At 44.2% G+C, this 11,541-nt stretch overlaps 3 non-coding genes across 3 annotated transcripts; 1 reads left to right on the top strand and 2 right to left on the bottom strand.

Moving 5' to 3' along the window:
• Nucleotides 1-3,246: 3,246 nt before the first annotated feature.
• On the bottom strand, nucleotides 3,247-3,395 carry LOC142425182 (small nucleolar RNA SNORA57). Its single transcript, XR_012779541.1, has one exon. It is a non-coding gene; the product is annotated as a small nucleolar RNA SNORA57 (small nucleolar RNA).
• Nucleotides 3,396-9,625: 6,230 nt separating this feature from the next.
• Nucleotides 9,626-9,697, top strand: TRNAA-CGC (transfer RNA alanine (anticodon CGC)). Its single transcript has one exon. It is a non-coding gene; the product is annotated as a tRNA-Ala (tRNA).
• Nucleotides 9,698-9,979: 282 nt separating this feature from the next.
• Nucleotides 9,980-10,050, bottom strand: TRNAG-GCC (transfer RNA glycine (anticodon GCC)). Its single transcript has one exon. It is a non-coding gene; the product is annotated as a tRNA-Gly (tRNA).
• Nucleotides 10,051-11,541: the final 1,491 nt, after the last annotated feature.

Raw genomic sequence — 11,541 nt, 5'->3', positions numbered from 1 at the left:
GTTAGCACGCTTGTTAAGTGTTGGACAGTATTTAACACCAGCACTGGGAAAGCAACCCTCTGTGAGAGATACCATGATTTTTTTTTAATGTTGTCTATCTTTCTACTTGGGTTTGAGGTGGGGGGCTCTTTATACATTGACCACAGATCAGCCCTAGCCACTATCAAGCTTTCACCAATCCTCATAATTTTCAAATGGTGCGGTGTTGACTGCACAACCCTCGTAAATATACAAAAGCAAGCAAGCAAACAAAACCCTTGAATGATACAGCTTAAATTGGGGGATTGTGTGATATTGTTAGAAAGAAATGGTGTGATATGGTTAGAAAAAAATACTGTGCAAAAAGCCTACTAGGATGCTTGCTTCCTAGTCTCAACCCAAAGGGGAAAATCTGTAAGTTCAAAAGCTAAGTTCAAAAAGTTGCATCTGAAACATCTCAGGTGAGTGCGATGAAATGACCCAAGGCCTGTAGTTTTAAAGAAATCTAAAAGATGCTCTTTGTCATAACTCCTCCTAAACAAGGACAGCCCTCCTGAAAATGGCAAGAATCAAGTAGTAAGTATGGTCAGAAACCATAATTCTACCTAGTTTCCAATTCCCCACCATCAATGTGAATTTTGTTAGTCATGAAAAAGTCATGATCAAAATCTTTTCATGGCAGTTAGGTCAGAAGTCCCTTCCAATAGAAACATATAAACATTGAACAGATTGGAAAGGAATTTCCTGTATATTTTCTTACTGTTTATTTTCATCATAAAGATCCTATCGAGTTGTAGGAGCTTCAAATGCCTCCCATCTTCTCCAGATGGGAAGAAGGAGATTAAGGTATGCAGAATGTCTTCCCTAGCAATGCCTTAGGAACCAGGTCTCTGACTTACCATCGTTCAGTACTCTTTACTCTGTAAAACGCTGCCTTTACAGATATTTCTTCAGTATGTACCAACAAGGGCTACCCCCTATCCTTTGGAAACTATTTGAACCAATGTGAAGCTTTTATTGTAATTAAGTATGTTGTTATTGTTGTTCTACATGCACCAGTTCTCACAACTGCACCAACCAATAAACAACCTCCTGATAAATGCAGGAAAGATTGAAGTTGTCAAGGATTTAATTTTATTTAGACTGCAACCAATGCTTATAGATGCAGCAGTCACAAAATCAAATCAAGTATTGTACTGGGTAAATTGTCTACAAAAATATCTCTTAAAAAAAATTAGAAAACAACTAAATAAAGGCATGTACATATACAAATATATTTATATATGAGGATGGGGAAATAGATCTATGTGCATATATTTATAGGTTTAGTATTAAGGTAGCAGAAGGACATTAGGCCTCCACTACAGTACTCCCTCAATGCAAGAATACTCTCTTCTATTACATTGGCATTCGATGATGCTCACCTTCCCGACACAACCACTGAAGACGAAGCGGGTGAATAAGGAAAAGTGGTGAAGAAAACTGATGGTGCCCGGCTATCAAAAGATATAGTGTCTGGAGTCTTAAAGTCTTGAAGGTAAACAAGTGGCCATCTAGCTCAGAAGCAACAAAGCCCACATGGAAGAAATACACCAGTCTGTGCAATCATGACGTGTCAAAGGGATCAGGTATCAGGCATCATCAGAACAAAAAATCTTATCATATTGAATGAGGGGGGCAGTGCGGAGTGGAGACCCAAAGCCCCTTTGTAGGCCACTGGACATCCCCTTACAGAAGGGTCTGGAGGAAGAGATGAGCCAGTCAGGGTGCAATGTAGCAATGATGAAACATACAACTTTCCTCTAGTTCCTAAATGCTTCCTCCTTCCCCACTATCATGATGCCAATTCTACCTTACAAAACTGGCTAGACCAGAGGATGTACACTGGTACAGATAGAAAATGGAAATGCAAGGAATCCAGGGTGGATGATCCCTTTAGGACCAGTGGTGTGAGTGGCGATACCAGGAGGGTGGAGGGAGGGTGGGTTGGGAAGGGTGAACTGATTACAAGGATCTACATGCGACCTCCTCCCTGGGGGATGGACAACAGAAAAGTGGGTGAAGGGAGACATCGGACAGGGCAAGGCATGACAAAATAATAATTTGTAAATTATCAAGGGTCCATGAGGGAGGGGAGAGCGGAGAGGGAGGGGAAAAATGAGGAGCTGATGCCAGGGGCTTAGGTAGAGAGCAAATGTTTTGAGAATGATGAGGGCAATGAATGTACCAATGTGCTTTACACAATTGATGTATGTATGGATTGTGATTAGAGTTGTATGAGCCCCTAATAAAATTATTTTTAAAAATTAGAAAAAAGTGTTGCCACTTTGAGGAGTTCAGTATGTCTGACCCAAACCATAGTATCTGTAATAGCTTAAAAGCTTCCGGAAGCTGGACAATGGCTAAGGAAAACTGATAAAGAACTGGTGTGTTAGAATTATGATGGACTGCCAGAAAAGCAAACACATTTGTCTTTGAAGTACAGCCAGAATGCTCCTTGAAAGTAAACACTGAGAAATGTTGTCTAGCACAGTTTGGACATGTTATCAGGAGAGAGACCAGTCCCTGAAGAAACACATTCTGTTCGGTCAAGTAGAGAATAATTGAAAAATGAAGCCCCTCAGAGAGATGGAGTGACACCGTTGCTACAGCAACAGGCGCAGGCAGAGCAATTGTGCAGATGACACAGGACGGGGCAGTGCTTCATTCTGTCATGCATAGAGCTGCTATAAACCAGAAACGACTCAAAGGCACCCAACGACTGCATCTGCACACACACACACACACACACACACACACACACACACACGAAAGTGCATAATTGGATGTACTTCCCCCAAATTGTAGCACAGTTTTGGTCTAACGCACTCAAATGATCAGGTATGCCAGCAGTGGAAGCCTATTTGAGAATGTGGGCACTTGAGCGTGTTGATAAAACTATAAATGTATGTGTGTCCTCATGTGTTTGTAAATAGAAGAATCTAACATGAAATTACACAACTTGTTACTGCTGCTTGTGGGCTGTGGAAAGAAGCAGTTCCTGGGTAGCTGTTGTTAGTTGCCATAGGGTCAATTCAACCCACAGTGACTCCGTGGACACAGTAGAACTTCCCCATAGGGCTTCCTGGGCTACAGTCTCTAAGGAAGCAGATTGGCAGACCTTTCTCCTACTCAGCTGCTGGGTGGGCTTGAACCAATGAAGAGTTACTATGCTGTGAATGTGCTTCCCTTCTGTTACCCCACTTCCTATTCTTTTTTTTTTCGGGTTCTTGTCCCGGTGCTTGAGGATAGAACCCGCGGATGGGCAGCCGCCGGCACCAAAGACATGACGCCGAGGGGACCTGAGTCCACTCCCTCTGCCTCCGTACATAATGGGGACTGGGACTGCATGCCCGGGCCCCACCAAGAAAAGGAGGGATATTCTTTGAAGATTTAAGCACTGGACTCTGCCTGCTACACCTAGATCCTGCCTTGTCTCCTGAGGTGATATAACATCTCTATGAGTGTCTCCGATTTTCAGTTCCTCCATTCTCTCATCTATAATAACCTTCACCTCCACCAACACACTGTATCCTGGAGGCTCAGGATCATATTTAAGGGGACACCAAGGTCAATGACATGACATAGTGACTATGTCTATATCCTACTTTGATAGTAGCACCTGCTAGTGAGCAGCCATCTAAAGTACAACTATTGATCACTCTCCATACAGAGCAAAGAAGAGTGAAGAAAAATGACAATAAATAGAAGTATTTCCCAATGACCCATGGGAACCTCAGCATCTACAATCCTGGGATCAGAAGAACTAGATAGTGCCGAGCTGATATTACTGTCCACTCTGAAAGTGAGCACATTAGAAGGTCCTGAATAGAAAAGGAAGAAAAATGTGGAGCAAAACTCAAAATCATTTGAAATAAAGACCACCCTTACTGGTAGGATAGATACTGGTGGAAGCCTCAAGACTAGGGTCCTTAGTCACCCTTCAGACCTGTCATTGAACTCATCACTCCCCTGCCCACCTTTTATGGCTATACTTTCAGCCAAGGTGAAAAATAACACCATGGAGATACAAATCTCTGAGAATAATCCACCATTTGAGATCAAAAGACAGCATTGGCCCAATAATAAAATTCAGATGGCAGAAGGATTGGGAAAGAAGACATGGAAAGAGGGAGGGGGGGGGAAGGAAGCTACATAATCTGGTGTCAATTTGAGGATTCAGAATGTAGGGGTGGAGTCTGACCTGTCAGTCTGGTCATAGCCAATGGGGCCTCTATGTGGGCATGGCCTTCTCCTGAGGATTCTGGGAATGCCTGTGTTTTCCTCCTTGGAGGCAAGAGACATTTTCTCTCTCTGCTCACTCCCTGAGAGATGCTCTACTGACAAGACACATGACACTACACTGATAGAGTCTGTGCTCTGGGAACTGGAGGGGCCAACGTGGAGACCTCTACCAGTGCTGAGATGCTTCTACCACCACTGGATCCACAAGACTTCCCACCCACTGGCCTATGATCTTCGTGCTTTTGGGATCATTACATGTGTTTTGTGAGTTTGAAGAGGACTTTATAGATTGGTATCAGACATATGGGCTAATATCAGACTTATGAACTTGATCTGGATTGGGCTGGGGTGTTTTCTCAATATTCAATTATTCTTGTATATAAACCTTTTTCTTATACATATGTGAATGTGTCTATGAATTTGTTTCTCTAGTCTACCTGGACTAATACAGAAGGAATGGGAGTCTACGATGTTATATTTGAGGATGGCAATCAATGACACGAAACAAAAAGTGTATGGATTATAGAATAAAAAAACTGATTTGCAATATAAACTTTCACCTGATTCACGATAAAAAAATAATAAAAAGAATGTGGCTTTCTGTGTTTAAATCTACTCGCAACTTTTAAAAAAGAGTTTTATTAGCGTATAATCCACATATCCTATAATTCAATAGTTTCTTGGCTTTTTATGAAAGTGCTTTCTTATATTTGTCCTTTTGCGATGGATATTTTCACTCAGCATAATATCCTCCAGGGTCGTCCCTGTTGTAAGAGGTTTCACAAACTCATCATTATTTGTAATTTTTCCCCATAGCGTTCCATTGCATGAGGATGTTCCACCTTTTGTTTACCCATTCATTCATCCATTCATGGACACTTAGGTTGTTTCCATCTTTTTGCTATCGTGCATAATGCTGCAGTGAACAGGGCTGTGCATATTTCTCCGCATCTCCCTGCTCTCTTTCCTCTAAACCTAGGAATGCATCAGCTGGCAGTTCTGTCTTTCCAAGGAAGTGCCAGAGCCTACAGCCCAAAGCAGTCTGTGTGAGATCCATTCCTCCACAACCTTACCAGCATTGTTGTTCTCTGTGTGATCAGTGTCATTGTTGCATGGGTGGGATGATTTCTCATTGTGAGTTTGAGCTGCATTTCTCTAATAGCTAGCGATCATAGGGGTCTCCTCTGGTGTTTCTTAACCACATAAATGTCTTTGATAAAGTCTGTTCCTCTTTTCTGATGAACAGATTGGATTGTTTTAGGATTGGGTTGTATTTTTGTTTTGCTTTGCTTTTATTAAATAAATCACTTTATTGGGGGCCTTTACATATATTATAACAAACCATACATCTGTTATCTCAAGAGGACATGTACAATTATTAGCATCAACAACTTCTAAATATACCTTGCTTCTTGAGCCCTTTGATATCAGCTCCTCTTTTTCCTTTCTCCCTCCCCAACCCTGCCAGCCCTCCGTAGATCATGCACTGTTATTATTATTTATACAGATCTTACACTGCCCAATCTATCCCTTCACCTTTGATGCTGGTATTCTTTGCTAGAGGGGAGTTATTCTGATGTCATTGCTATCCATTCCCCATTCCCTGGATTGTATGCTTGTTGTTGAAGTTTTCTTCATAGAGAGCTTAGACCCCGTTAGAGACCTTATTGTCGAAAAACATTTCCCCCGTGTGTAGGTTTTCCACAGTGGATTTTTTAGAAGTAGCTCACCAGGCCCTGTCTTCTGGAGGCTCTCTGGGTGGCTGCAGACCTTTGAGGACCAGCTGATCATGGTAACTGTTTATGCCTCTCAGATATGTTCCGAGACTATTTAAATAAGTTTATTTGTGGATGGGACCCAACCATCAATATTTTTCTAAAGCTTGCTACCTATTTCCAATATACGGCCAGGTTTGAAAACCAACAGGTTGCTAATAAGCCAAAGTCCACTGCTATGGGATCCATTCTGACTCAGAGCTTCTTAAACTGTAGAGGATGGCTCCACGTGGGGTCTTATCACTGAATAAGGGAGTCACAAACATTTTGGCAAAATTAAAGGTCTCTGAAGCACAACGACCAGAAGTTAACTCGAAATTAAATGTGCAATGAATCTGAGCTGTGTCTGACTGAGCTTGCCTGCGTGGCACATTTCATGGGTGAAAGGGGGTCATAAGAGGGAAACGTAAGTAGGAAACGTTTAAGAAGACCTGTTCCTCTAGGAAGGAGCCTAGGTGGTGGAGTGGATTGGCAGTTTGAAACCTCCAGAGGTGTTCTATTCCTGTACAGATTGATAATTTTTTAAACCTGGAAGGGGAGTTCTACTGTGTCCTAATGGGTCACTATGAGTTGACATCGACGTGATGCCAGAGCGCCCTATAGGACAATGAGCTCTATAGTGAGCCCTATAAAACAAAATAGAAACCATTCAATGGTGGTGTGTGTGTTGGGATCCCTGGTGGTGTGTGTGTGTTGGGATCCCTGGTGGTGTAGTTTACCTTAGCTGCGATCCGATCCGCATGGTCTACAGTTCAAAAGCACTAGCCCTCCATGGGAGAAAGCCCAGGCTTTCTGCTTCTGTAAGCAATTGCCGTGGGGATCTTCACAGGTGGTCACTGTGCGTTAACACGGACTCGATGGCAGTGAGTTTGAGTTTTTCTGGAGGGCTTCTTAGACGGCAAAACCGTTAGAGCAGCGGTTCTCAACCTGTGGGTTGCGACCCCTTTGGGGGTCGAACGACCCTTTCACAGGGGTGGCCTGAGACCATCAGAAACCACATAAATATTTCACCATATATAATCACATATTGTTCTGTGATTCATCATTATGCTTTAGTTATGTGTAAGTATGTTCAATGTGTAACAATGAAAAGACATCCTACATATCAGATATTTACATTATAATTCATAACAGTAGCAAAATGACAGTGATGAAGTAGCAAGGAAAGGGATGTTATGGTTAGAGGTCACCACCACATGAGGAACTATAGGACAGACAGGGTCGCGGCATTAGGAAGGGTGAGAAGCACTGCTTTAGAGGGAAGCAACAGGCGTGGCTTGTGGGCTGTAACTGCTGACCTTCAATGTTAGGACCTCTACATGTAACCCATGACCTCACCAAGCATTCCAAAAGCAGATTGCTCTTTAGCAGTGGTTCTCTGCTTTAGATGCCTGGGAGTTTGCAAAAACGTACTGGTGCCTGGGCCCCACCTGATAGACGCAGATTGAATTGGTCTGAGTAAAAGGTTCTGCTGGTTATTCTAATGTGCAGTCAGGACTGAAAGCTTCCGCCCCGACCAGGGACCAACATCCTTGCTCAGTCAGGGAGGAGGGAAAGAGAATGCTCAACACTTGCTAGACAAAGGGTGTCCAGGGTGGAGGCAAGACATTTGAAAGGGAATGTGGGAACAGAGCCGGAGATAAATGTCACCTGCCTCAAAGGGGACACAGGTCAATCCTGAGAATGGATGTGTGTGTGTGTGTGTGTGTGTGTAAAACAGAAACTGAGGGAAATTTTCAAACCAAAAGAAAGAAAGGAAAGGGAGGTTTTTCTATATTCCTTAATTGGGAACATATTTGCAGCCTCTCTGGGACTGAAGCTGAGTCTATTTAATTTCCATATAGAAGTGACCCCTACATTTTTCCCAAAATGCACCTCCTGGTTTACTCTCTCATCAATCACAAAAGTGAAAAGCTCACTAACTTCTTTTCTTTGAGGCCAGCCAAACCAGGCCATTAAATGAACTTCCTGTCCTCTTCAGGAGCATTTAAAGAGGGGCCTTGGCTGCGCTCGGCTCTGAAATGTTAGAATAGTCGGAGGAAGACGCCCCAGAAAGGGGTGCCTCCGGCTGTGTAGAAATTCACTCTAAAAGGAAGACCCTAATTGAACTTCAAGACGAGGTCATGAAGGCAAAGCTTGCTTGCGTCCAATTATCTGACCAATACAAGTGCAATGCGCGCGGTGCAAGCTGCTGGACTGCTCCTCGGCTCCTGATTCAGAATCAACTAAAAGTGTTTACTTCCCAGCGCTCGGGATGGAATGCAGCGGTGGATTGAGAAATGTGCTGCTTTGGAGTGGGCTCTTTAGTGATTGTTCACTGACGTGGCCGTTTTTTCTGTATTGTAGCTGTATTAGATCAGCATGTGGCTTGTTGTGGTTAACAACAAAGTCGGATTGTGTTTAACTCACTGTAAGCAGACAGCTTTTTCTTGTTGTTTCAATGCCGGGGTGGATTATGAAGCTCCTGCTTTACCCAACGTTGCTTTCCGTCCTGACTTCTGACCTGCTGGCCATTTCATTTGGCCAGCTGCTCCTGGACGGGAGAGAAGGGAAACTCCAGGGCTTCCCTCTGCTGAGTGTTGGGGTCCCCCGCCCAGGGCGGGGGAGGTGCCCGCACCCTGTTGCTCCTTTGCTCCCACCCTGGCGTTGCCTGCGCTGCTGACAGCGGAAGGCACCGAGAAAGGGCAGGCCCACTCATTTCACCGTAAAACCAGGCAGCTCATGCCAGTCATGGATCATGCTGCCAACCGGAGACAGGCGAGTTCTGAGCGAACAGGATTTAGGAAACGTTTTCTTGGTGTTCTCACATTTGCGTTGGAGGATGGCATTGGCCATTAGAGAGGGCTCCGAGGGCCCAAGAGGGGGTGTTCGGGGGCTTACGTGACTATCATAGTAAGATAGATTGACCCACGGTGTAAATGTCAGAGAGAAAACTTCCTTTGGAGCAAGACCCCCCCCCCCAAGGTCATCATTATCTATACATTGTTCAGCTGCAAAGGGATAACAATGTTTCTTTCCTTTATTTTGACTCCCGCAAAAATGAAGAGCACCTTGTGATATCACTTTCATCCCCAAGATTTGGAAGGTCCCTTAGATCATGGGGGTGGGGTGGGGAGAAGGGGCTCAATGCTTCAGCAAACTCCATAAAGTTTCCTGGCGCGAACAGAAAGTCGCCTCTGCTTTGGGAGCAGGGCCCTCGGGCGTCCCGGCGAGGGCGGGGCCCTGGGTGGGCGTCCAGGTTTGGGGGGCCGCTCCCGGGGCGGCTCCCGGGTGTCTGCGCGGTCCGCCGCCCAGTCGAGTCCCGCGGCGGCGCTCTGCGAGCGCGAACCCGAGCCTCCCCGCCGCCCGCGGCTGTAGCAGGAGCGGAGGTCTAGTAAACCCACCGGTTGGTTCCCTGCTGCCCCTGAACTTGAGCCCTGAATGTGGCCGCTGGCTCAGGTGGGCGAGGATGCCGCAGGAACGCAGCGAGCCTTAGGAATGGTTACAGGACAACAGGCTCCTGAAACACTCGAAACTTTTTCCCCGTCATTTGACTCGATCTAAGCAATCTCAATGAATAGCGATACCAGAAGCCATTCGGTCGGCTGGGGGATGTAGCTCAGTGGTAGAGCGCGCGCTTCGCATGTGTGAGGTCCCGGGTTCAATCCCCGGCATCTCCAATCAGCCATTTTTAGAAATTTTCTACCTTCCTAAAAGTCTAATGAAATACCTACCTGCAGCTAAATTTTGCTCTTACTTATTCTACAGCTCGCAAGAACTGTCCTAAAAGGAAGTGGGGGATAGGGATTAGCAAGCCTTTTTGATTGCTTGAAGTCGAAGGGAAGTAACCTTGATTCATAGTTCTTCATGTACATAAAGATAACTTGCACACTATTATTGAGCTTCTGTAGGAACCTAAGATGCATAAATACAAAATAAAAATTTTGCGAAAATAAACTTGCTGCATTGGCCGGGAATCGAACCCGGGCCTCCCGCGTGGCAGGCGAGAATTCTACCACTGAACCACCAATGCTGTTGTAGCATTCCCTTTCCTGTACTGTACTAGGAGAAACTGTATTGTGAATCCTCCCTGTTTCCAATCATTACAGGGATTTAGAATTACAGGCAGCAATGGAGTTTTAAAATAAATAATCGTGAAATATTGGGAACAATACCTATTACATATATTTGAATTATATTAACTAATACTAAGCATTATATCTTTATAAAGAGATTCTTATTACATTTTCCTTGGTGAAACGAAAATTTTGTTATATTTGTATAGGATCACGCAATCACCAAGCCTTATCTATAGATACTGAGATAACTTAGGATACCCACCACGTTTTTTCTTTATTTTATCACTATGTTAACTATGCAGACAAACAGGCCGAGGCTGGGCAGGGGTGCGAGAGAAGGGATCTGAGCACTCTGACCCCAATTAGGAACTCTGAGCTGACTGGGAGCATTGAAGCATTACTGACTCTATAACCAAGAGACCTAAGTTCTCCACGCTGTCCCTTCCCTCATCTATTAATGACTTTTTCTCGAAACACCTTTCACTCTAAAAAAGCATAAGTTGAACCTTTTCCCCTTGGTTTCAGTGGAAAGAAGAGATTGCAGCTGACACAACGATGTGTGAGAGGAAGAAAGGAACGGGGATGAAATGCATTTATAGAAATGAGTATTAACATAAACACTCACTGGCCCATTTCCACTGGAAGGGAAATTCCCAATAACCTGCAGAATCTTTCTTTAGCCAAAGAGGATTGGGAGGGACATTATGAGAAAATAACAGTTAACACATACGTAGCAATTGCTGTGTTTCGGGCCGTAGATATATGTATTACATGTGAACTTCAACTCAGTGAGGTAGGGGTAAATTACCCAACTTCACAAAATTGGAAACAGAGGCTCTTCGCTGCAAGATTTGAAGACATGTAGACTTTCTTTCATCCACTTGGCCACCACACATTACTCTGTCCCGAATAGAAGAATCACCTGTGCGTTTCCACCTGGAACGAGCAACACCTGGCAGTGTTCTCCTGTAAAGAGTTGCAGTCTCTGGAACCCACAGGGGCAGGTCTAGCCTAGCTGAAGGGGCTCTATGAGTCAGAATTGGCTCACTGGCAGTGAGTTTGCTTTGGTGACATTTCCACCGTAATTTTGCATGCAACGCAGGACCGTAGAAAGCAAGAACCATGGACTGTAGTTAAAGAACTTATTTCCTCTTGCACTCAGCTTCATTTAGAAACAAGACTGTGACTATAGCACAAGAGGCCTCAACAGAACTGTCTTGCCAGAGCGCTAAGAGAATGATCTCTTGGCTGTGGAGGGTAGAGTAATTGTAAACCTGGTCTCCTGGGAGTGATCTTGCTTGTTCGAAAGAGAAAAACACGAAAATGATCCCTAATATGACTTTGAGCCCCTAGAAGTAGCCATGCATGACTGACACAAATTGTAGATTTCTTTTATGTGAGCCAGAATAAATTATCTTTGTTTTTCTTTAGTATGAGTAGTGTTT

Source organism: Tenrec ecaudatus, chromosome 13 (assembly GCF_050624435.1).
Source record: "Tenrec ecaudatus isolate mTenEca1 chromosome 13, mTenEca1.hap1, whole genome shotgun sequence".
Taxonomy (NCBI): domain Eukaryota; kingdom Metazoa; phylum Chordata; class Mammalia; order Afrosoricida; family Tenrecidae; genus Tenrec; species Tenrec ecaudatus.
The sequence above is the reverse complement of the archived record's forward strand: the minus strand, read 5'-3'. Positions and strand labels throughout refer to the sequence as shown.